The following is a 27,266-nucleotide window of genomic DNA, read 5'->3' as shown; positions in this document are numbered from 1 at the left end:
CATAGTTCTGTAAAAGCAGGTGTCATAGCCATCAGGTGGTTGAGCTGAATAGACTGCTAACATGAAAGATGATATAATGCACAGTATGCATAAAGATTGTGTGTGTCAAAGTTATATCTCAGTGAGAAAAGTGAAGAAATTGTGCCCCTATTGAAAGGAATGAAAAAGAATGACCATACTGTGTAATTATTTGAATAGCATGAATACAAGTGCATAGTACAATGAAGTGTGGAAAACATTCAGTAGCAGTGTGAAGGAAGTCTGTGGGAGATGCAGCAAGCGTGGACTTTTGGTAAGTGACTTTATTTTCCCTACAATAAAAACAAAGCTGGGGGAGGAAATCTATTGTGATGCCATCTCTTCGTAAGGCCCTTTAACTCTTAAACCTTTTTGAATACTGAATGAATTTTGAAGATTGCTGTGTCATTGTTTGTTGTTGATGCCTTGGCACGCCTGTGTGTGAATCAAAAGCAGTGAAGGGGAACAAAAATACTAAGAAGTCTCTTTGGTTAATTTTATTTGTATTTAAAGAACTTTCTTCTGCCTAAATATATATAGCCAAATGTTCCCCTCTACAGCACAGACCCCTTGTTTCCCATCCTTGCAGAGGTGCTCCCGGGGATTGGGCTCCCATAGGAGGGAGGAGTGGAGTTAGAGTTAGGATCATGGGAATGACTTTTCATTGTGGCATTGCTCCCACCTGGTGTCATGAGAATTCTCAGACATGTTGGCTGGGTACTAATTTGTAGTAGTTTCTTCACTGAAGAGTGAAATGCACATACCTCCAAAGGGTTAGAGAGAACTGTTAGGATCATAAACGAGTGAACACATTGCCAGCATGGCTCCTGCAGGAATCTCGCTGTGTGGGATGCTGCAGGCAGAGGGCACGTGACATTTGCTCAGATGGCCCTGGCATCCAGTAGTTTCCTTGAGACCATTTGGTTGGGGAGGAAGTGCAGGGGGCAAACATTGGTAGATGCCATTCTCATCTTATGGAAAAGTGATGATTATGGACCTGATGACTTTTCGGATGTATGAGGCAGATGTCTCATCTTTTACAAATAGGAGCAAATTCAGTTCAGTTTTTGTGTGGTCTCTTTTTTCGTGTCTGTAGTTATTTGCAGACACAATGTAGGTCACTTGGTAGTTCAAATATCTGACTGCACCTTCAGATCAGGTGCTTTGATAACCAAGTGACAGTAATTACAGGTAAGAGAAAAGCCACCCAGCTTTTGAAATTCTGGACCCTAATGTCATTAAAACAGTGAAAGGAAATTGAATAGCTGTCTTTTCTTCTGCTCTGTAAGGATAGTTAGAGTTAGTTAGGGTTTAATTATATTTGTCATAATAATCCACACTTCACTAGGTGCTGTTTTTTGTACAAATCCCATGACCCGAATACACAGAATGGTTCCTTTTAAAACAGTATTTTAATCATCCTTTTTTAATCCTTGTGTGCTCTCTCTCTTTTTCCCTATGGCATTCAATATCTTGGTTAGTCCAGTGCCAGTGGGTGTTCAGTGGCTTGGGTAAACTCTTGCTGATTAAACATTTGGGAAAACGTATGTTTGAAGTTCAGAAAGTCTCAGTCATTCCTCTTGTTAGCTTTGTAGTCAGAAATTCTGCTTTATGATATTGAACATCAGATTTGTTGCAGTTCCCCCAATGAACATTGTAGATATTAACTTACTGCATTTTTAATATTTCAAGACCTATTAGAAGAGAACCATAAGATTAGCAGAGACCAAAGTGTTTCTCATATGCCCTAGTACTCATACAAGGATTCTAAATGTGTCTGCCCAGGAATAAGTCTGTTCCTTATAGACTTGGCGAAAATTGTTTTTCAGTGTTATAGTATTTGTTTATTAATCTTAAAAATTGAAATTATTTCCCTGGATTTAGAAACTTAAATGGTTTTTAAATCCTTTTCTAATGCACATTTAATTCAGGTGGTGAATGAGAATTTAGCACTTTACATGACCTGGTAGGAGCATGTGTTGAGCTGACCTTGATTCTGAAGCATCACTCTGAAATAATTTGTAATTTATGTCAGAAAATTTATAACATGCCATTGGCAAAACACGACAACCCCAATCCAAAGAGAAAGGGCTAAGAAATCTTTGCAATGGTACAGCTTAGAACAAATTCAGAGAGACGGGGGCAGTATGCTTAATTTCACCAAGTAATATCACCACATTTTCTCAAACTGTGGAGCCAGATCCCATGGTTGCAGACTAGCCTATGTATGGGTGGGTCTTAAACTCTTGTCTTAATATTGTATTTACAAACTTGACAATAAGAAAATGCAAATCTCAGCATGAGATGTCCTTTTAGATTTCTTGTACTCTTGTTCCAACTCCCTTATCCAGGATTTCCCCTGTAATGACTGTGTTTGCAGGAAGGTGCTGTAGCACTGGCATTAAGAATATCTCTTCCTCCACTTTCAACATTCTCACTACTGGTGTCCAGACAGCCAGGAGCTGCTGGGAAAGAGAGAGCTGGTTGGAGGAAGAGATAGCAGATGGTAGGGAGGAAAAGTGTCATTTTCTAAAAGCTAAACTGTATTACACTGTTCAGCTACTAGGTGGCACAGTGGATAACACCTTACCTGAGCCGGTAATGGCTACAGGGCGCAGTGTATTAAGATTTCTAACAGGAACACATCTGGTGCGTCTCTGGGATGGAAGCTGTGTAATCAGTCCATATCTGGCACATGTCATGGTGTCAGAAGCGAAGGAAGCCAAACTGATGCCAGAGGAGAACAGAAACAGAAAGAAAGCTGCACCAAATGTTGCAAGCAGAAAAAAAAAACCAACAAAGTTGATGCCATTTTTCAGTGCCCCAGAGTAAATCAGCTTTGGCAGACCTTCAGAATAGACAGATTGGAAGCAACTTTTTGCAAGATTTTGAATTGCTACTAAATTCCACCCATAAACTGAAAACAGGTATGCTCTTTAGTGTATGCTATGGGGATGGGATGCAAGCAGACAGTATCTTTAAATCCTTTCCTTCACTGAAGACAGTCAGAAAGGTGACTATGACAGAGTTCTGGCTATGTTTGAGGCATACTTTATATCTCAAAAAAATGGAGAATTCAAGAACCAGGGGAATCTATGGCATCTTTTATTAGAGCTTTACATGCATTGGCTGACAACTGTGGTTTTGTGCCTGTAAAAGGTGAAAACATTAGAAATAGATTAGTTATTGCCCTTGCAGGTATAGTCTTTCATAACAACTACAGTTAAAACAAACTTAACCCTATATACAGCTATTTAAATAGCAAGACAGTCCAAACTTGTGAAGCAGCAATACAAACTTGCCAAACCAGAAACTAATTTAGAAGAAGTAAACAGACACAGCATGAGTGCTAAAAGTAATTATCATAAAAACCTTGAGGCAAAGAGGTAGAACTCCCAGGCTAATTACAAAGCCTTCCAGATCAACTGCACAAGAAGTGGGAAAACTCATAGCCCAAGAGATGTACGTCCAGCCAAAAGCACAAGATATAATAAATGCACAAAATGTGGACATTTTGCAATTATTTGCTGACTCATATTACAGACAATTCAGAATAGTAGAGGGGAGGCTAACAAGCTCTTATGGGCTCAGCCAGCACTAGCCAGGCACACCTCTAAGGTTTGCTCTGCCTGGAGGGAGGAAGCTTAAAAAGGGAATCCTGCCACAGGATGGGGAGGTGACTACGGTAAGACTGCTTTGCCTCAGAGACTGCTGGCTTCGGGGATAGATCAACAAAGAGGAAAATGGTCACAGATCCTGCCACACCTGAGAATGTATGGACCAGGTATAAACCCGGGGTTACCAAAAGAAGGGGTTGGAGGCAGACCCTAACCTTGATCAGGGACCGTAGAGCTTGCAGATAAGCCAAACCCCAAAGGGGTACCCAAAGGACTGCCTAAAAGATTGAGCACCTTTGTCTTTTTCTTTTACTCTGATTCTCTCTCTCCCAGAAGATGGAGAGGGAAAGGCATCTTTTTTGTTTGGAGAATCCCTTGTATGCCACAAGTCTGGAGAAGGAACCAGCCCAAATTGTGGTCTGGTGGGGACTTGAGAGGCCTCACCCACCACAGCCTGCCTTATTATACTTTTACACTGGACTTCCCAGAGCTTATGTTACGTTCCTTTTTCCTCACTAGGATTTAACTTGCAATTTTTAAAAGATGCCTTTTTGTCTCTAATCGCCTCTTTTACAGTGCTGTTTAGCCATGGTGACGTTTTTTGGTCCTCTTACTGTTCTTTTTTATTTCTGCTATTTGGGGTATACATTTAGTTTTGAGTCTATTTATGGTGTTTTTAAATAGTCCCCATGCAGTTTGCAGGCAGTTCACCCTTTTTATTTCCATTTAACGAGCTTCCTCATTTTTGTGTACTTCCCCTTTTTGAAGTTAAAGCTGCTGTGGTGGCTTTCTTTAACATTTACCTCTCCTACAAGGATGTTACATTTAATCACATTATGATTACTACTATAGAGCCGTTCAAGAGCCATTGTTTCTGAAATATATCGCGTTTGATGACACACAGCCTTCCTGGAGAGTGAAACTGAATATTCATGGAAAGATTGTTTACTTAAAATTGACTTATCATCAGAAGGGATTATGTCCCATTAAACCATCTTAAAAACTGTGCCTCATGCCCTTGCTCCTTCTCAGTGAGCGACAAGCACACCCTCTACCTGTAATGTCTGGGCGAAGCCCACATATTCTCTCACTGTTCCATTTGCTGCTGTTTTCCATCCCGGACGTAGGCAGCTCGCAAACTTTGGCTCCGAAACTTTCTAATGGAGGAAGCCACGTGCGCAGCAAGATCCAGCTCCGGCGGAACCACCAGAGCGATGCCTGTCACCTACAGTGAGCACCTCACCTGTCCCCTCCCATATGGCACCGTCCAAGCCCCACCGCGTGCACAAGAAGCACAGGCATGGGCACAAGGGTGGCTCCCCAATTGGGACCACCTCAAAGTGCAGCGTTTCCTCCCCAAGCAGGGATCGGTTGGGTGAGAATTTACACGCAATAGCTGAAGATCTGACTTTGACTTCAGCACCAACTTCCAAGAAAGCATGCATAGAGCATCACTCTAAATGCCACTGCTCTCTGCCGGCCCCGTCGATTCCAACACTGGGACTCTCCACATCACTCCTGGCACCGTTGACCGCACCGGGTCCATCAAGCTCAGTGCTCCCAGTCCTGCACACTCCAGGTTGTTTATCCCCTCTTACACCAACAGCAGAGCTAATGTTACCCTATGCTGTACCCCACCACATTCTGGACCACCACTGGGCCTGAGGCTCCCTACTCCATCCAATGAACCCCTCGTAATTTGTTCCTCTGTGCCGGTAGCAACAAGCCAAGCCCCTTCTCCTGGTTGACAGTTGACTGTCCTCTGACATCACTGCTACCATTGGTACCACCTGCACCATCGCCTCCCCGTTCCCGGAACAGTTGGAGTCTGACTGGTCTTCTGAACCGGACACATCTCTCTCACCTTCTCACTCTTAAAGTCCAGACCCTCAGCACTGTGCCTACCCTCAGGACTAGTCACACTGCCAACCCTTGGTTCCGATACTCACGGCCCCTGCCTATGCATGGCAGCCCCTACTCATGGCCGTTTTGGGCCTCATGGGACCCTTACCATCATCGCAATGTGCGTCACCCACACTGCACCTCTCCAGTACATACGGCCACCCTCCAGGAGGAATGGTTGTGACCCAAGAAATCGTTTTGACTCTCAGATTGAGACCCGCAAAACCACTGATAACTCTTATAGACAGACCTCCCGTCATATTCAGGAGTTGTCTAGCACTCTTTGCCTGCACTTTGGAGCTCAATCACCTCCAGCTGCTGGGATACTGTCAGGGATACCTAATCAAATTCCTTTCCTTCCCCCCGGGCCCTTTCCAACTCCACCTTCTCCATAATGAAGCCACCGTCCTCCTCCTCAAGGGCGCCATAGAACCTGTGCCACATAGCCACCATGTCCGTGGCTTCTAGTACCCCTATTTCTTCATTCCAAAGAAAGGGGATGGTATATACCCTATCCTGGACCTCCATGCCTTAAATAAATTCATCCCCTCCCTCCCCCACGGAGCCTCAATCACAGCTCTCGATATGAAAGATGCATACTTTCATATAGACATACATCCTGCTTATCACAAATTCCTTCACTTTGTGGTGGGCGATGCTCATTAACAGTTCCGTGTCCTCCCCTTTTGGGATAGCCACTGCCCCTCGCAAATTTACCAAGGTCTTTGTGAAAGCCTATATGCACCAACTTGGGCACACTCTATTCCCTTACCTAGATGACTGGCTTCTTATGGCACCCTCCTGCTCCCGCCTTTTGACCACCATATGCACCCTGCGCACCCTCTTTCAGAAATTAGGAGTATGCATCAATGAAAAAAAAATCAGTCCTCGTCTCTACCTGCAGACTTACCTTTATAGGAGCATGTTTGGACTCCATGGCATCCAAAGCCTTTCTCCCCAGGGACCGCTTCACCACTCTTGTTGCCCTCATTACCATGCTCCGACATCATCCGTGTGCACGTGCCTGCGAATGCCTCTCCATTCTAGGACACATGGAAGCTTAGATTGCTGTTATACCACATGCCCACCTCCATATGTGCAGCCTCCAATATTGGCTCTGCACAGTCTATGATCTAGAGGTAGACTCTCTCACCAATCTGCTGGTCCTCCCCTCCACATACTGACCTCCTTCTGACGATAGTGCAACCCGTCCATGGTCCTGGTGGACATGCCATTCACACCCCCCACAACCACTGCCACCCTCATCACAGACGTGTCCTTAGTGGGCTGGGGCACCCACCTCGACAACTGCACAGCTCAGGGCTTCTGGTCCTCACGAGAAGCACAGATGCACATCAACATCCTTGAGCTCCAAGCCTTTCTAGACTTCCTCCGCTCCTTCCATGTCCAAGTACTTTCAGACAACATGACAGCGGTCATGTATATAAATGTATAGGGTGGTGCCCAGTTCCCCTCTCTGTGCGTGGAAGCCGCCTACCTGTGGAACTGGTGCCTCTGACACCAAATCACCCTACATACTGTACACCTCCCAGGCACCAGCAACTCTTTGGCAGACAGACTCAGCCATTCTTTCCACACCAACCACGAGTTGGAACTCCACGATCCCACTCTCCAGTCCCTCTTCTACCAATGGGGCATGCTCACTGTGATCTCTTTGCAACACCACAGAACAGCAAACTACCCGTGTTCCGCTCCCAAGTAGGCTTGGGCACAGGCTCTCAGGGCCATGCCCTTCTTGTCTCCTGGCCTGCACATCTACTCTATGCATTTCCCCTCATTCACCTTCTCCCCAAGGTCTTATGCAAAATACTCAAGGGTCGAGTGATGGTGATCCTTATAGCCCCCTCATGGCCTCACTAATATTGGTACACTGATCTCCTCCATCTCTCAGCTTGCCCTCACACCCCTCTCCCTGACATTCCCAATCTCCTGACACAGAACCATGGCCGTCTTCAACACCCTATCACGCTCCCTCTTCACCTCACAGCTTGGTATTTGGTTGGGGATCCACTGTAGACCTGGCCTGCTCTACACCTGTCCGCAGCAATGTCACTAATAGCAGAAAACGCTCTACTCAACCTGCTGCTCTGCCAAATGGCGTCGCTTCACAGCCTGGATGAGCCGAAATAACATTCCTACCAACTCTGTTTCCATTCCTACACTCCTAACCTACCTTCTCCATCTCCACCATTTGGGCCTGGCTCATTCCGCTATCTGAGTTAATTTAGCTGCTTTCAGTGCCTTCCTCCCTCCTGTGGATGCCTTCTCCATCTTCTCTCATCCAATGACCTCCAGATTTCTCTGGGGACTTCTCAATGTTTTTCCTCCCGTGAAACAGCCCTTCCCACCTTGGAACTTCAACCTGGTCCTCTCAGCCCTTACCAAACCCCCATTTGAGCCCCTTGTGACCTGTTCCTTTGCCCACCTCTCCATGAAGGTTATCTTCCTGGTCATCACCTCAGCATGTCATGTCAGTGAGCTAGCGGCCATGATGGCAGACCTCCCCCCCGCTACTGTCTTCCACCCCAAATTCCTTCCCAAGATGGCTTCTTCCTTTCACTTCAACCAAAGTATACACCTCCCAGTCTTCTACTCCAAACACCACGCCTCCTCCCTGGAGCACACCTTCCATTCCTTTGCGGTTCAATGGGCACTGACCTTTTACCTCCCCCAAACCCGGGCCTTCCGCACATCTCCGTGACTCTTCGTTGCCATCACTGAACGTTGCCAAGGCTCTGCCTTACCCTCACAATGCCTCTCCAAGTGGGTCTCCCACTGCACTGAAACATGCTATGACCTCTCGGGCACCACTCTTCCATTCAGGATCACAGCCCACTCAACACAGGCTCACATTGCCATGTTTGCCTTCATGGCAGATGTACCTTGGCAGGCCATATGCCAGGCAGCAACCTGGTCCTCTGTACACACCTTCTCCACACATTACACTATCTCACTCCATGACGATGGATGCTGTTGTCGGTCATGCTGTCCTACACAGTTGGTCTTCTTGAAAGCCCTCACGCCCGCCTCCTCCCAAAGTACTGCTTGCTACTCTCCCATGCTTGGAATCAACATAGGGACCAGCCCTTGAAGAAGAGGAGGAGGTTATTTACCATAACTGGAGGTTCTTCGAGATGTGTGGTCCGTATCTGGATTCCAGTCCCGCTCTCTGTCCCCTCTTCTCTGGGCAGAGCCATCCCTTGGGTAGGGCGAATCGGGGCGACCGCTCTGAGCCCAGCGTTTTGGGGGGCCCCACGAGCCGGTGCGATTGGCCAGGACGGTCAGTCTCGGAAGAGACAAATCCGTCACTTCAACCCCAGGCTCCACACCCCTGTAGGGATGGCCCTGGCTCCGGGTTCTCCTACCACCTGGTAAGAGGGAACTGGAGTGGCGTCGACCCATGCAGCCTCTTAAAGCCTCGGACGCACCGTGTGCTCGATGTGTGCGCAGGTCAACAGACACTACTATGAACAATTCCAGCTCTGGCGCATGGTGTGCATGCACGCCCATGCTTTGAATCCAGATAGGGACCACACATCTTGAAGAATCTCCAGTTATAGTAAGTAACCTTTGCTTACATGGGATAGTCAAGTCCAAACATGACAGATGAAACAAACATTTTGTCAACAAAATGGCAGATGAAATTCAGTGTTGATAAATGCAAAGTAGTGCATACTGGAAAACATAATCTCAACTATATGTAAAAATTAAGTTCTAAATTAGTTGTTAGTACTCAAGAAAGAGATCTTGGAGTCATCATGGATTGTTGTCTGAAAATATCCGCTCAATGTGCAGCAGCAGTCAAAAAAGCTAACAATGTTGAGCATCATTAAGAAAGGGATAGATAATAAGACAGAAAATATCATATTGCCTCTATATAAATCCATGATATGCCCACATCTGGAATACCGTGTGCAGATATGGTCACCCCATCTCAAAAAAGATATATTGGAAAAGATTCAGAAAAGTACAACAAAAATTATTAGGGGTATGGAACAACTTCCGTACGAGGAGAAAAGAGTTTGGAACAGAGACGACTTAGGGGGGATATGATTGAGGTCTATAAAAATCATGATTGGTGTGGAGAAAGAAAATAAGAAAGTGTTATTTACTCCTTCTCATAACAAAAGAACTAGGGGTCACCAAATGAAATTAATAGGCAGCACGTTTAAAACAAACAAAAGGAAGTACTTCTTTACACAATGCACAGTCAACCTGTGGAACTCCTTGCCAGAATATGTTGTGAAGGCCAAGACTATAACAGGGTTCAAAAAAGAACTAGATAAATTCATGGAGGATAGGTCCATCAATGGCTTTTAGCCAGGATGGGCAGCGATGATCCCTTAAGGATGAGAGGGGCTCAAGAGGAAGTAGGCTGATGGGGAGTGTGTCTTTACTTTCCCCAAAACAGTGGCTACCAGAGCTCCTACTTAGAATTCTTGCATCTGGTAGGAGATTTTTATAAACCCTTCCCCTGAATCCCCACCTCCCCCCATTACACCTGCAAACTCTCATAAATGTACACAATTGTCATCCCCTTGGCCCTTCCCCCAATCACCTTTCCACACATTTCCCTGATCTCTGTTTTTGGCTACAGCAGTTTCCCCTGCAGGGCCATAGGGAAAATTGGCAACAACCCCAAGTCTTGACATATTGCTTGCCACCATTACTGCTTTGGGATGTAGGTCCTGTAAGGAAGTCTGGGTGAGGATGAAGTTGTGAAGGCTGTGGGAGGCAGCGTCCTTTAGACTGATGAGAGAGCAAAGATGGAAATAAACCAGTGGATGATTTTTGGAGGTTTAGGAAAACAAGGCCAGGAGAGGAAGTCAAACAGTGCTGAAGTAGTTTGCTCATTCTGTCCAACCCCTCATTACAATGCATATAAGAAATCACAGTTTTAAATAATTCCATACATGTGGGTGAATTATACTGAAAAACCATGGAATTGTAATTTTGCCTTAAAGATTAAGGGCTTCAGTCTGTTCTTACTGAAATTAGTGTTAATCTGGAGTAACTGCAATAAAGCAACTCTGTACAGAATCAAAGTTCTGTGTTCAGTGGAGTTACTCTGGATTAGTTCAACTGGTGTCGTTCAGAACAGAATTTGACCTTTAACATTTGAGGTGTCAGCAGCTGAACACTGTTTACAATTAGAAATCCTGAATAGTGAAATCCAGCACATCTCTGTCATCTCCAGGTCTCACTTCAGACCGGGAAATAGCTGTCTGTCTGAAGTACCATTATTCTGATTATAATTGGGTTGACTAAAGTTATTGATTCATTCTAAAAATAAGGTAAGAGTGAGAGAATTTTAAAGCATAGCAAAGCATATGATCAAAACCATTAAAAAATCTTCTATATATTTTTAGGAAGTGTGTTGCTTTACGGTGTTGTTTGTGCTGGAACTTACACACTATGGAATATAGTATATATATATAATAAAGAAAGTACACATGGAATTCCACAATTGCAGTTTTTTAAAAAAGTATTTTATAAAACATAATTTCCAATAACTTTGATACCAGAAATTACACACAATACAATTTAGTACTACTAGAATGGGGAACTGTATTTACAGCGTTACCTGCATATTTATTTAGAAATGCAGGGCTACAACTTGGGTGAGAAGACAAAAGTTAAGAGTGTGGGGTTTCAGTGCTGATGGTCATAATAGAAGCATAATTATGGAACTGTATATTTTCTGATTGGGTTCAAATTGTACTCTACTGGCCTTCTCCAGAGATAGTATTCTCTCACTGTATAGTTTAAAATATTTTCACATTTTTGAAGTTCAGTCTTAATTTTTCTTCTGTTTCCATAAATCAGTTCTCCAATTTGGAAAATAACAATGTGCCTACCCATGAGCTACACTTACCAATACATGCTCCAGGTAGAAGTTTGTAATCAGTTGCTTTGGCAGTAGCATCTGAATAGTCCCAAATGGCATTTTTCTTGGGTTTCTTATATGCAGCAGCATTTATCCGCTTCTCTTTTGTGGTGCTACGGAGCTGTATTTCCTTTTCACATTATATTCTTTGGATTCAATACTTACTATGCATTTTGTGAGAATCTATAGTATATGCTTGGCATAAGTTTTATATGATGTGGAAGCAAGTATTTTATAGTAGAAAAATCCTTTCCCATCTGTTTGATGGAGAAATATACTGATCTTCATTTCAATAACTAAAATATAGACGGCAATAAATTCTGTATGTATGCATACCCTTGGAGAATAAAATTGAAACATACCCTTGTTCAAAAGCTTGATTTACAAGGAAAAAATAGGAGTTCTCATCAAAACAATAATGTATGCAGAAAATATCCTGAGGAAAATAGCAGTCAAGCAAATTAGCATTAAACAAGTCTGTTTAGTGGAATTGTGGATCTGTATCTCTGTGAATTGGAAGTTCATGTTTGCATCTTTTAAATTATTACATCAAAGTGTAATGTTTGCCCAGGGCTGGATTTAGGGGCAGGAGTGACCACCTAGAGTGCCAGGATTGGGGGGTGTCAGCTCGGGGTGGTGTTTCTGTTGTTAACAACAAAAGAGAAAATAAAATGTTGGAAGTAACATGTTTCAGGTATTCCATACGTGGATTCATTTTTCACTAGCCTCCTAGAATGTTCTGGACTTTTGTAGAATTTCATGGAACCTTCTAGTCTTTCTGAAAACTACAATCAGCCCCATGTGATGACAGAAACAGCAGTGAGAAAAATTGCATACCACAAATAGATATTGATCGAACAATTTTGAATAGGCCTGGGCAAAACTGACATTTCCAGAAAATGAGGAGATGTGATACTTCTCAAAATCATACTGTGAAAGAGTGCTCAAGAATGGTGAGAAACTGAATCAGCGTTGGCTAGTTTACTGTAAATCAACTGACAAAATGTTCTATTTTTGTTGCAAAATATTTGACAAAGATGCCAAATCATTGCTTGCACTTTCCAGGTACAATTACTGGCATAATTTAGCTGATGTTCTGAAGCAACCAGAAAAGTGACCCAGCCATTTTACAGCCCACTCCAAATGGATGGGGGCTGAGCCCAGGCTCAAGCTGAATAAATGCATAGACGCAGATAAACAGCACATTGTTAATGTAGAAACCCAGCACTGGAGGAACGTGCTCAAGCATCTGATCTTTATCATCCTCTTCCTTGCAAAGAATAATTTGGCTTTCTGGGGCTCATCGGATAAGTTGTTCCCAGACAGTAATTTCCCCAGTTTGGTAGAGCTCCTTGGGAAATATGCCACTGTCATGAGTGAGCACCTATGTTGAATATTTCATAAAGAAGCTAGGAGCCATTACTGCAGCAAAACAATTAAAAATGAATTGGTTGGCTTTATGGCAAGGAAGGTGCTTAAAAACATAATGATGTGGCTTGGAAAAGCAAAGTACTACAACTTAATAATGGACTGCACTCCCAGCATTAGTCACAGTGAAAAGATGTCATTTACAGTAAGGTTTGTTGCCAAAGAGGATCGCTGTGTCCAACTAAAGGAACACTTTATCTGTTTCCGGTCTGTGGACGACTCTACTGGAGAAGGCCAAACAGGATTGTTTAGGAACATATTGAATGAGAATAAAATAAAGGTTCAGGACTGCTGCAGCCCAGGCTTCAACAACGGCACGAACATGAAGGGAAGAAGCAGTTGCGTCCAGGAAAGGATCCTTGTGCTGAATCCAAGAGCTTTCTTCATGCCTTGTGGATGCCATTCCCTCAACCTGGTTGTGTCAGATGCAGTGTCATCTTCTTTAGATTCAGGATCTCCATTCGGAGTACTGCAAAGGATACACGTCCTGTTTTCAACATCAACAATCAGGTGGAAGATCCTCACTTACAATGTTACAAATCTGACAGTGAAGCCTCTCAGTGACTCTTTCTGGGAAAGTCACATTGACAGAGTAAGGCCAGTGAGGTACCAGGTGACTGAGATTTATGAAGCCCTGATGGAAGTGGCACAGTCAAGGAAAGCCAAGGCTGGAATCCAACACAAGGTGCACGGCCTGGCAAACCAGATCACTGACTTCAAATTTCTGGTCGCAATTGTGGTTTGACAAGATATCCTGTTTCAAGTAAATGTTATAAGCAAGGCATTACAAACTCAGTCGATGGACATTGCGACTGCTACTACTTTGATGAGAAGCTGTCTTGATTTTGTTGTGGCCTACAGAGACAACATAGTGAAGATGCCATCACTGCTGCCAAAGAAATGGCGGAAACTTAGGAGCTGAGCCTGTCTACTAGGAAGCTCGTATTCATTGAAAAAAGAAACAGCTTGGTTAAGAGGGTGGAGGTGAGGTTATGGGAAGCTCAGAAGAAAAATTCAAAAGGGAGTTTTTTTGCTTGATCAATGACACTGTTCGAGTATACATTGAAGAAAGGTTCGGACAAATGAAGCATGACAAAAAGACTTGTGTTTTTTTGTGAAACCTTAGTAAGCTTCTGGCGGACAAGAAAACACTTTTAAGCAATTGTATGGACCTTCACTGGATGTTGACACCTAGGGAATGTTCGGACATCAATGATAAAGACCTCAAAGTCAAATTGGACAACCTCCATCACATTTTGCCACACTGGAAGCACTGTACTCTCCAAATTCTCCAATTCATTCATGATGCAGAGCTGAAGGACACTTTTCCTAATATGTGGATAGCATTGAGAATTCTGCTCATGCTACCAGTCACAGTTGCGAGTGGTGAGCGCAGCTTTTCGAAGCTCAGGCTCATTAAAACATATCTTCAATTGACAATGGCCGACAAGAGACTGAGATCACTTGCTATTCTGTTACTTGAAAATGCCATTGGCCCGTCTTTGGATCTCTCTGACACTGTGCTTCAGTTTGTGAGGGCAAAGGCAAGAAAAGCAACTTTTTGAACTAAAGGACTAGGGTTAACATTCTAAGGCTGTCACCGACTGCAACACTATTTAATACTGGTCCTCTGAATGTTGGTGCACAGTTCAATTTCTTGATATTAATACATTTCAGTTATTCTTAAAATTAAAAAGGTTCTATAAGCTTAGAGGAAATGAATTTTTTTAATTGTTTATATATGGGATGAATAGGTACAGATTTACAGATCCTAGAGTGCAAATTTATCCTCTTATATGATAGGGATAAATCACACATGCAAATCGTGCATCAAAATCACGAAAATAGCGATAAATACAATACAAATAAGGTATTTAAAAGTTTAACAAATGGGATGGAGGCGCCGAAGACATTCGTCATTACGGCGCCATTTGCTCTAGGGCCAGGCTTTGGTTTACCTAGATAATATTTATGTACTTCTGAATAAGTATGGATAATTATTTTTGTCTAAGTAAAATATAGCATTTCCTTCTTCACTCCCCCACCCCCCACATGCCATGGATAAAGTAAGTTAGAGAACAGAGTGGATTTACCTCTTGATGAATAAATGAATCCTTTCTTACCCTAAAGCTTTGAATTAATGACTTGTGTCACTTAGACAGATCATAGTAATTGGCATTGTCCTAGTGATGAGCTGCTTGATGATATTGCACCTAAAACTGTATTATTCTAATGGTTTTAAATGACCTTCTCTGATTTTTGAAAACAGAAAATATCATATAAACTAAGTTTAAAATAAGCTTTAACTGAAAGGGAAGCACATTGGGAAAGGATGTTAGCATTTTCTCTTTTAGAGGGATTAGTTTGTGATAATGATATTTTTAAAATTCCATTAGATATGCAAGATTAACATGTCAGAGAATTAAGCTTTGGTTTTATTTTTGATGCATTAAAAATAGGCATGTTAATCCTTTCAAATTGCTCAAGTCACAGAAAATATCCACATTTACCTGGGTATGAAACACATATAAAAATTAACTCATTCATATTTTGGGATTTTTTGGAAGGAGGAAATGAAGGGGTGAAACCAATTTTGATGCAAGTTTGTGTGTTGCCCTTTCCTTACACCGTGAGTTCTTTGGGGCAGGCACTGTCTCTTACCACATGTTTGCACAGTGCATAATACAATAGGGCTGTGACCTGTTTGAAACCTGTAGGCACTAATGCAATATACATGCTTAATATTAACATTCTTTTATCACCTAATCCTGTAGCTTCTTCCTGTGCAATATCTCTATTATCCATCTTTTCCTTTCTAATCCTAGAGCTAAAATGTAAGTCAAAGTATTAGTCATCTGTCATCTAAACTATTGCAACTTGTTCACTGTGGATCTCCCAGATTCTGTCCTTGTTCCTCTCTGGTCTGTCCAGAATGTTGCTGCAAATATCGTTTTTCTGTCCACAGCTCTGATCACTTGCTTCTTTCTTTGAATCTCTCTACTAACTCCCTCTCACTTTCCACATCAAGTTTTAGCTTGTACTGTCCACTGTTAAGGCTCTAAAATCTCTACAACTCCTCTTTCTTCTGTTCTGTCCTCACTCCTGTAACTCATAAAAGATACCATTCTTTTTGTATTTTCTCCCCCTCTCATCTCCATCTTTTCATCCAAGCTGCCCCCTACACCTAGAATAGTCTCTCCATTCTGCTATTGCAACTACACACCCTCTCCTCTATAAGGGTCAGTCTGCCACCTAATGAAGGGCTGCTAATTATTTTTATTTTATTTTATTTTATTTTAAACACCACACAAAACATATAGACTACTCTGTGCTGTATCCACCCCAGGGGGCAAGGAGGAGGTTGCTCTGTGTTTGAATTATTGTCTGTTTGGTTCCTTTGTAAGCTCCTCACGGCAGGCAGGCTCTTCTACATTCTCTAGTGCCAAGCAGATAGTCAATACTCAACACAATAACATGAATGCGCAATGAAGTGCCTTTGTTGTTAGCAGTTCATTGTTCTGAGACAAATATGTTTATTTTGTTTTCAGCTTTCTGTTTGCATTTGCACCATTTGTGCTCTCTCTTTGTCCTATTACACATGCTGAATGTTTTTCTCTGTCTAGAAATCTGGAAGACTTTACTTTGCACTTTATGATTTAAAAAAACTGAAAGAATTAACAGTAATTCCCCCACCTCCAGTGTCCTTTTCTATGCATACCTGAGACCACCAAAAGCAGACAATCCCCATTGATGCATACGTCAAGTAAACCATTCTTGCTTACACCCACCCTTTTACCTTCTCATCACTCATTGCTCCACTGCCAGTTATGTATGCTTTCCATAGTGTAAGCTTTCCTTCAAGCAAAGGTACAACAGTTAGTTATAAAGTTCCAGAGACCTATTGTGGTGTCACAGTTTACTGGACATCCTTGAAATAATGCATCTACATTTTTCTCTGGAGCGTAACCTGACCGGGGGTCTGGTTAGTGAACCCATCATGGCTGGGATATCTGTTGACAAGTATTTCTCTTGATATCTTTCCTCACTGTGCAGTGGCAGTATGACTAGTCTCATTTGTTAAAGTAGAGATGGGCTTGATTTACAAGCTTGCTCACTCTGTATTGTAACCAATATTAGAATGAAACATTGGGAATCCCTTTTCTAAGACACTTGTCTCTCCCCATTCATATTGCAGGAGCCTAGGCATTTAATTCAGGCTTTGGTGATCACAGTGTTCCTGTGATTTTCTAAGCACCTGAAAGTTAGGTACCATGATGCTCAGCATAATCTTTGTGAATCTGGGCCTAATGTAGTTAGGTACCAGTCGAAAAAAATATTGTAACAATGGTATGATGGGGCTGCCTGTGTATTATATGTCAATGACTTTTAGAACAAGCATGCTTAGTTTACAAATAAAAATATTGTTTTCCTAACTACCAGTCTTGCAAACTCCCACTCCATCTTGAGGGTCAAGCTGTGTTCTTTCCTCCTTCCCCATCTGTAAGAAATGCTAAATTATGTCTCACTTACACCTGTGCAAGTTGTATTCGCGGTGTTAACAATGCATTGTCATTGCGTTTGGTGAATTTGTATTGGTGTAATCAACTGAAACTTTGTAAGCAATTCTTTGACACACAAGAAGGAGCATGCTTTCTTGAGTTGTACAGACTCTGCAGAACTAACCAAAGTAAAAAGCAGTATTATTTTTATCACAAAAGTCAGCAGAGATGACTGAATATACAATGATGGGTGAGAGATCGCAAAGCTGCTGAATAAGAAGGCGCCATTTTTACATAGTCACTTTTCAGAGTAGAACTGCAGAGACTCTTGGGAGGACAGGAAAACCAAGCAAACTAAAAGCTTTGGGTTCTTGACACCACTTGCCCCTACTCCGGCAGTGTGGAGCAGCTGTAAGAAGAGGAACTGACATCCATTTTTTATTTTTAAGCCAAAGGCCCAATTGTTTCCCCTGGTCTCCAACTCCATGCAGAAACGCCCACAGGAGAGAGAGGATCTATTGAAAAGAGCCTCCTTGTGGAGTTCCTCAGTCTTGTCTTGAAACTACATCAACAGTTACACCTGTGCAACCCAATCCTGTAATTAACTCCAGGCAGATGGAAACCCAGCACCTATGTAGATAGAGCTCAACTGAGTTTAGACTGTATTGGTCCAGAGTGCTCAGCCTATTGCAGGAGTAAGCCCATGGAGAAGAGAGTAAATTACAGGAAAAGCTGTGTTATTCGGCACTTTACAGACCGAAAAACTCTATAAACCGGCATTTCAGGAGGGGGTGCTGGGCGTGGACTCTGGGATGAGGTTTGGGTATGGGAGGGGTCTTGGGGCAAGGAACTGGGGTACGGGAGGGGGCTCGGGGTACCAGATCCAGGCAGCGCTCACCTTGGGCCACTCCCCACAAGCAGCAACATGTACGGAGAGGCGCAGCTGGCTGCAGCTCCCATTGGTTGTGGTCAATGCTCCTAGGTGGAGGAATGGCCACGGGGGCTCCGTGCACTGCCACTGCCCCAAGCATTGGTTCCGCAGCTTCCATTGGCCGGGGACTATGCCCCCGATCCCTCCTGCACTCCAACCCTCAAGCCTGAGCCCCCTCCCATACTCAAACTCCCTCCCTCTTATCTTACCGAAATTTTTAACTTACCGGCACCTCCCATTCCCCCAACATGCCTGATAACAAAGCTTTTACTGTACGTTGTCGCAATCAGAGTTATCAGTTACAACAGAATGATACAGAACACAAACAGAATGGGCATATAGGTAATAAAACTGGTTTACTTTTATTATTATTTTACCCTTATATTATGGTAGCCCCTAGAAGCAGTCAGATCAGGGGTCCATTTTGCTGGGGGCTGTACAAATCTATAGTAAATGACAGTCCCTGCCTCAAAATACTTTCACTCTAAAGGAAAATAATGTTTTCATCATTGCTGTGAAGGAAGTGGTAAGTAACATGTTTATGTATATTTTTGTGACTTGTTCATTATGAATAAGACTATTTTCTTGAGACTTCAACACAGAGATATTCAGCTTGCAATGGTTTTTGAGTTGTATGATATTTCATAAATTTGTTTTTTATTCTGTTAATGCTAATTTTATGGTTTTAACTGCAATGATAAAGACACTGTAAATATTGTTCATACTGAAAATGCATAATTTGGAGGAAGCATAATAGTTCTAGAAACACGTCAATATTCGTATGTCTCATAGGAAGTTATGCAGTTTATATCTTATAAATTTATTATAATGTTCGTGTTTTACAGTAACACTTAAGAAGCCCCAACTAAGACTGGGTCTCGACTGTGCTAGGGATTGTATAAAAACACAGTGGGTGACAGTTCCTGCCTGGAGTGCATATGTCTAAACTGACAAGACCGACAAAAGGTGGGATGGTTTCAGAGTAGCAGCTGTGTTAGTCTGTATCCGTAAAAAGAAAAGGAGTACTTGTGGCACCTTAGAGACTAACAGATTTATTAGAGCATAAGCTTTTGTGAGCTACAGCTAACTAGCTCACGAAAGCTTATGCTCTAATAAATTTGTTAGTCTCTAAGGTGCCACAAGTACTCCTTTTTAAAAGGTGGGATAGCACAAAGGCCCAGGGAGGTGAAGTGTCTTGCCCAAAGTCACTCACTGAGTTACTGGCAGGTTTCCTGAATCCCAATCCAGTGGAATCATGCTGTCCTCCATAAAAATATTCTGTCACTAATGGCTGAAATAGTCATCAGATTGTGTTAGCTTTTTTTTATTTGTTTTTAAGATTTTGGATTATAATTGTTTCTAACTGGAATTTTTATTTTAACTTTATCATTTCAATACTAGGTAATAGTAAATGTTGCATTTCTTTACGATATAGACTTGTTTTTAAAAAACGCTCACATCATAAAAGTATATTTTCTATTAAAAATTCTGACGGTTTCATAATTGCTGTGTAAAACACAGAAAGAAACCCTGCAAAGATCTGGACTTGACTGATAAGGGAGTTGCTATAATCACAAAAAGAGAATATTTTGATTAAACTTTTTTTCCCCAGAAAATACTATGTGCGCCATAAAATGAATATTTATAACATATAAGCTTTTTATGTACAAATCATTGAATGCTTCTATTTATTAACTCCCTTTTCCCTCACGTGGAAATGTTTCTCTTCATTGTTTCCCTGGGAACCTATATACTGCTGCTCAAAACAGATGAATTTCCCTGAAAAAGCCTCATTGTCCTCTGTAGTAAAATATTCATCTATTTGTCTACATGAAGAATACAGATATTAGACTGAGGGGGGAAAGAAAAGTTTCATACTCTACCAGTTTACTTGTAATTTTGCTTGGATTTGCAGTATCTGACCTGACCTCCAGTATTCATAAGTAAATGTAATAGATTGCACATTTTCCTAAAACCCATTCATTTTTTTATTATTCCTTTCTTGCAATGTCATAGTCTTTCCACATTTCTAACTTTGTTTGACTTTAATGTGAATACTCTAGAATGATGTAAACAGGTAGGGCTGTATGCGTGATGTTATGTGCATATTTGTACATCAAAACTATATTGGCCAGATTTACTAGGCATAGCTCCTGTACCTTGCCACCAGCCAGCAATATATGGCACATATCAGACATTCTCCTAAAAAGATGGCACAGCAGCTGCATTTAATGGGAGATCAGGGGTGTGTTGTACCTATTCAGCATGGGACTACATTCAAGGTGGTGTGTGGCTGCCCCACCCCAATAGCATCTATGGAAGGCATTGAGTCTCTTTGGTTAGATGGGGACTTGTTCCATAAAACACTGAGGTGTCCATCCAGATTTTACCTCCCAGTTTACCCCTTCCTTATATGTACTCTTCCTCCCACCCCCCACCCCTCCTTTCAGAGGGATTATTTGCTTTTTTCTTTTCTTTTCCCAGGTGAAGCAACCCAGACCCTTGAATCCTTGTGAGCAGGTGGCTAGCTGGAACCATCACTGTGTGCTGTGCCAATACCTAGTGCTCTGCTCCTGCGTCATTGGTACGTCCAGAGCCCTTACTCTAGTCCTGTTCTCCAAATTTAATTATGCCTTACTTCAAAAGGAACAGACATTTCCCCCTTGATTTTAAATATTATTCTTTTTTTCTAAGCATACTTTAAAAAAACCTTCCTTTCAGACTCTCAGATTGTATTTTGCTTGCTTGCATATGTCTCCCTTAACCCATGTTTAACATACACATGTTTGAGCTCACTCACAATTAACACATCAGCAAGAAATACAGGAAATACCACCGTAAGTTAGTTTTAGTGGTGTATATACAATCTTTTGTATAATCTGAAAATCTATTGAATGGCTCCTGAACCGGCTCTTCCTGCCAAATTTTACTCTGAAAGATTGTTTTCATGTGTTTTCTTGTAAAGAATCTAGGTTGGAGACACTGGTTTATGAGATATTTGATAAAAAGGTTAAGGGAAAAGGAAATTTGTTGTACCAAAATTGGAGATCTGAAACTGAACCATTTATACTGACCTGTATTTAAGGACACATCTTATTTTGTAGTGGCTGACTTTATGACATAATATAACAACATTCAGCAGCTGTTGTATTCATATAGTATTAAATTATAGCAAATTGCATTTTGAATATGTTGAACAAGAACACCAAGTTGTGCTGACGGACATACTGGAGTAATTAGTTAAATACATTCTATCGTAAACCATTTGGGCATCTTCTCTTTATAAAATATGACACTTAATAACATATGGAGTGCAAATTCAGCATTAATTTTCCCAATGCTACTTCCCCCATAGCATACCAGAGTACTTCAGCATTCTATATTGTATTAAAGCATTGCAGTAATAAAGATAGAAAACCGGAGGTATTTTTGCATGATGCCAATTTCACACTAGTTTTAATTGTATTTACAGTCCAGGGACCTCATTCGTCATGGCCCAATGCCTTGTGGAGTCATTTACATGTGCACAAAGTGAATGCAATGTAGGTGTAAAATGCTATCAAATCAATGCACGAGTGTGTTATACTCACTTTGCACAGGAATAAATACACCATAAGATGCCATGCAGTGAAGAATCGAGTGCTGGGCATTTCCCTGAAGGGAGAGTGAAGTTAGCCGAAGCTATCTGGGTGGAAGCTTTGCGGGGAGTGGAATCAATGAAGGCCAAAACTCATCTGGGGTGTGGTCCCATAGCACTGAGAGATTTTTCTAAATCATGGATGTCACACTCATTCTGTGAGGAGGGCCAAATTTCACTTCTAGTTGTGGTTTGGAATATAAATTTCAGTTCACAACAGACCTCACACTAATGTCAAGATGAAGCTTGAACAAAAATCAAGGGTAAAGTATGCAGATCTGGATAAATGCACAGGCAAACTAAGCATGTGCCTAGGGCCCAAATGCATTGGTGGGGTGCCCGGTGCCCCCCAAACAGCCATACAGTCTGCTCACCATAGCCGGGCTGGCCATGTTGTGGGACCAGCTGTTTGTCCTGCTGCTGCTTGGGGCACTCACCTGCCATGACGGTGGGGTGATCAGACCAAATTTGACTGAGTGGCACTGCGACCCGTGTCATGATAAGCAGCCCCCCGAACAACAGGAACATGAGCAAATGGTCTAGCAGATCCACAGCGTGGCCAACCCAACTGCAGAGAATGTACTGAATGGCTGTTTGTCATTATTCATGAGAAGGTAGGGGCCAAAAAGTGTATTTTGCTTCTGGACCCCTGGTGGATTAATCTGGCCCTGAGAGTACAGCCCTGTGTAATAACTTAAAATGTAGTCATTATTATTTGTTATTTAATCAATTAGCCTTGTGCAAGTGATAAAGCAATTATAATTATCATCTAATATTTTTATTGCAGTAGCCCTTAGGGTCCCTGATCCTGAAAGAGGCCTCCTCGTGCTAAGTGCTGTACAAATATTTAGAAATGTACTTTCCAGTTTAATCAGAAATACTGTTAGGATGCAAACAAAGAAAAGTATTTCCCTTATTTTCCTCCACCATGTAAAAAGTTCACTGCAGTCAGGAGTCCTTGTGAGCTGTTTTGCCCAAAAAGGCAAGTCCAAGAAATTCTCCCAGGAGGAGCTACGTTTAGGCATAAGATGTTTTTGCAGTTATACAAGATCCCGTGTCCCATCTTATTTTATGTAATCTTAGCTAGTTGCTCTTTGTAACGTCGTTGCTATCTTACTACCTTTGCTCCAAACACATTTATCTAAAAAAACAAACATTTCCAAGAGATTTTCCTCTTTTTGAGGTTTAATGTTATTTTCTGTGTATGTGTGATGCTTCCCAGAGTTGTGAGGCACCCTGCTACCACTTGCCTTTAGCATGGGGAAGTCTTGTCTGTGCCATCTGTGGGTCAGATCCCCAACACCACCAGCCTCTGGAAACACAAGCAGTGACTTTCAGACCTATGTAGGTCCCACTCTCTCTTTACAGGTTAACTATGGGCACATTCCAATTCCTGTGTCCTTTGAGCATCTCCCTGGAATGTCCAGGCCCTGATCCACTGGACACTTACAGAATTCACAGATCCTCTGTTCCTGTCAAACCTGGCCATGGATGGCCTGTGTACACCAGTCAGGAGATGAATAGCAAAGTCAGAGTTGAGCTGGGTCAGGATACCAGGGCGTCACAGTCAGGCACCAAGTTACAGACAGTAGGCAAGTAGCAGAGTCAGAGACAAATGAGGGTCAGCAGCCAGAGTCTAGTGTCCACAGAAAGGCACAGTCTGGAGCGGAAGCAAGCAGGTGGTCTGTCTAATTGCTCAGACATCTCCCCATGAGGGGTTCCTGGTTTATATACTAACATGAGCCAATCAGTGGGCTGTGGTGGACCACACTCAGACCCTGCTGGGTGGTACTTCCGGCATTATCTAACTTCACTAGGTCCTCCAGCAGAAACCCAGGCTAAGCTTCCAGTGGAGATGTGGAAGCATCAGCAGCCCAGAACCACCATGGTCCCAGATTCTAGTCCTGCAGGTTCTTGCATCATTCCTCCCCCTTCAGGCTCCTCTTTGGGGTGTTGCCAGTCCAGGATTGTTGTGGTGAGTTTTCAAAAGTAGAATGCACATGGGTGCAAAACTGATTAGGTTCTGAGCCGCTGCAAGGGTACTACCCTGAGGCCATGTTGGATGCATCCGCTTCCACTATAAATGGACAAGTCAGGTCAGTGTGTGCCAGAACTGGGGCTATGGCGAAGGAGATCTTACGCTGGTCAAAAGCAAGGTGGGCTTCAGGTGACTAACTGAACTGAATGGCTTTATGAAGGAGGGAAGTCAGGAGGGCTGTTTGTTCAGAAAAGTTGGTGATGAATCGCCTATAAAAAGTCATGAAGCCCAAGAAGCACTGAAGTTCTTGGCAGGTCCGGGATGCTGTCCAGTTGCAGATGGCTTCCAACTTCTGCGGGTCCATCTGAATGCCCTTCAGGGAGATGATGTAACCTAAAAATTCAGTGGTGGCCTCGTCAGAGGTGCACTTCTCTAGTTTGGCATGCAAATCATGCTTCTGTAATCTCTCCAAGACAGACTGGACATGATAGCAGTGCTGCTCAGGTGTCTTAGAATACACCAGTATATCGTCAAGGTGGATGATCATGTACTGGTCCAGGATGTGCTTGAACACATTATTTATGAAATGTTTAAATGTTTGCAGTGGCATTGGTTAAGCCAAATGGCATTGCTAAGTATCCAAAGTCTTCCATTTATTCCCAGGTCTTATGAACACTAGATTTTATGCCCCCACAAAGATCTAGAGTAGTGAAGATCTTAATAGTCCTTCAGTGGTCCAACAATTCCAGAACAAGGGGTGACCCAACTTTTTTTTTTTTTTTTGTGCACAACTGGCACCCCTGCTGAAGAGGTGAATCTCCAAATGAACCCCTTGGCAAAATTTTAATGGATATGTGTGCGTAGCACCTCCAGCTCTGGTTCAGACATGGTGTATATCTGTCTGTAAGGCACCTTTACCCCAGGTTGTATGTCTATAGGACAGTCATAGTCTCTGTGTGGAGGTAGTAAACCCTCATTTTTCTTTTCAAACACATCCAGATAGTCTTGGCACTTTTCAGGGAGACTGAGGTTCTGGTCTGGAGCCACTCCCTTCTGGTTAGCCGCCACCATTTGGGGTCTTGCTTCCGAGGGTCTTATCCAACTCCTGGAGCCCTGGGTGTGGGTCACCTGGGGACTGGTCAGTTTTGTTGGAGGCAAGCTTTTGGCAATAGCCAGAGAAGAAGTTAATACTCCTGTGCCATTAGGAGATACATGGGTTATGCAGCTTCAACCAAGTGTTGGGAGTACAAATTGGGGAACTGAGTCACAAATCCACTCAATGTAGGCTTAATGTTTGCCTTTATTTATATAATTTCAGACAGAATTATTGTCATTTATAGTGTATCTGGACATATATTTATGCCAGACACACTATATTGGTAAATGGGCCCAAGTTACCACATTCTGGAGCACCAAGAAGTTCTTCCACCTTCCATGACAGTCACTCCCTTCATTAATCCCCTGGTCTGGTCCTTCAGTCACATTCTTCAGTTTCTGTGCTGGTGTTTCTCCACGTTGGGCCCATGTTTACTTCAGTCTTTTATACATTTCTGCATTGCAGATTAAGTAATCTTGATCCTATTGTCTTTTAGCACATCAACTCTGGGTTTTAGGTAACCTATACATTATGCATGAGCAAGCCACAATTACTCAACTTCTGTATTTTTCCTTATGGTTTTGCAGTTTCTGGTCATGTTGTTTTGTGTCACTCTGCCCTGGGTCTTCCCAGAAGAAGGGTTTTTTTATTTATCATTACATTTTTATGTATCTCTTACTTACATCTTCCAATATGTTACCTTTGTTCTGTCGGCCTTAACATTTTAAACAGATTAGCAGTCTATGTAAAAGAAGAACTGGCAAAACCATACTTATGCCACCAAAGCCTTAGCCTGTTACTCCTCATCTGTACTCATTCACTATACATAGCTATGTTTTTAATGACTTGTAATTATCAAAGCTCTGAATCTTAACCATTAACAATTTTTCATTTTATATTTCAAAGTTATACATCAGTATATGTTATTTTTTGCTACCCTTAATCTATTAGAAAGGGAAGGAGGAATTACAGAAAACATAATTATTCGTAAAATCAACATTTCTTATCTCCTTTACTCTTGGGGTGTTTTTTTTTTCTTCATTTAAAGTCCAGTTTTATTTGAGAATCATTGCAAAGAAACTTCATTAGAGATTTTTCTGTGAATGCATTTCGAGGGGTGTATCAATTTTAGAGCCTTGATATTTATTTACTTTTAATGATACCACTCCACAAGGAATGCCAATAATTATTGGAAAGAATGAAGAGCAGATCACATCAAAGCATATTATTTCCTGGATCCTTTCCATTACTGCCCCTGCGGGGACGGTCTCTTGGGTCATCGGTCCTGCTATAGAAGTGACCCATCTGTTGCCTCCACCAGTGTGTGCCCTGCTACCAGGCCTGTGCTGGTTTGTTTCTCAAGCTCTTTCAGGTTGGACAGGAGTGGAGGATATGTCTTTGTGCCCCACAGTAAAAGCAGAGGTTCAGCTGCCATTAACATTGTTTCTCCTCTGGGACCAGGCATCAGTGACCTGCATGGGTTCAGGACTTGGTTCTACAGGTTTTGGTGTGGTGGGCAGGCATGGGGTCATTGGGCTATCCCTTCTTCCCTCCTTCTGCAAGCACAGCTGAAAGTCAGTGCACAGGGTGAGATAAATAAAGGCCTCTAGGTGGGTGAGGTTTTCAGTGTGGGCTAGCTCTTCTTTTACATCCTCACTGAGTCCCCTCCAGAGCTGGTATAGATGAGCTGCCACATTCCATGTGATATCACCTGTAAGCCATCGGAAATAAATGATGTAGGAGATGGCCAGCCCTTGCCCCTGGCAAAGCTTCCAGAGGGAAGACTCTGTGGAGTGGACGCCATGCAGGTCATCAACGATAGTTGGGAAGGCTTTCAGGAAGGTGTCCCAATTGGAGAGCACTGGGCTGTTTGTGCTCCAACGGGGGAAACCCAATAGAGCGCTTCGCCAGTAGGAGGGTAGACTGCTAGCTTCACCTGTGACTGCTTTGCTGGGGTATATTTGAGGGCAGGCAGGAAGAGCAGCCTGCATTGGTTCAGGAACCCCCGGAATTTCTGACGGTCCCCATCAAACTGGTTGGGCAGTGGCACCATGGGAACCAGTTCAAGTGATGAGTGATCTGTTTGGTCACATAGCATAGCTGCTTCTCCCTGTTAGTGTGCTAGTTACTTGCATGAGGTCTATGCTTTGGCAGCAGGCTGTGCCACTTGGGCCTGTAGCATGATATTCTCCACCTGCTGGTCAGTGACTTGGTCCTGCAAGTCCTGGGCCCTTGGGGACCTCATTGCCGGA

General features: G+C 42.7%; 1 protein-coding gene across 22 annotated transcripts in view; it reads left to right on the top strand.

Moving 5' to 3' along the window:
• The window catches only part of NRCAM (neuronal cell adhesion molecule), a 298,267-nt gene that overhangs the window by 157,174 nt on the left and 113,827 nt on the right, over positions 1-27,266 (top strand). For 21 of the 22 annotated variants that reach the window (XR_012156792.1, XR_012156791.1, XM_078851134.1 and 18 more), the window contains one exon: positions 20,788-20,887. The gene's annotated coding sequence lies outside the window, so the exon portion shown is untranslated. Of the gene's footprint in view, positions 1-198; positions 293-20,787; positions 20,888-27,266 lie in introns of all 22 variants that reach the window. The other variant, XM_073328049.1, reaches the window with a different exon arrangement.

The sequence above is a fragment of the Lepidochelys kempii genome, chromosome 1 (genome assembly GCF_965140285.1).
Source record: "Lepidochelys kempii isolate rLepKem1 chromosome 1, rLepKem1.hap1, whole genome shotgun sequence".
In the NCBI taxonomy this organism is placed as follows: Eukaryota; Metazoa; Chordata; order Testudines; family Cheloniidae; genus Lepidochelys; species Lepidochelys kempii.
Note: the sequence above shows the minus strand (reverse complement) of the source record. Positions and strands in the feature narration are given on the sequence as shown.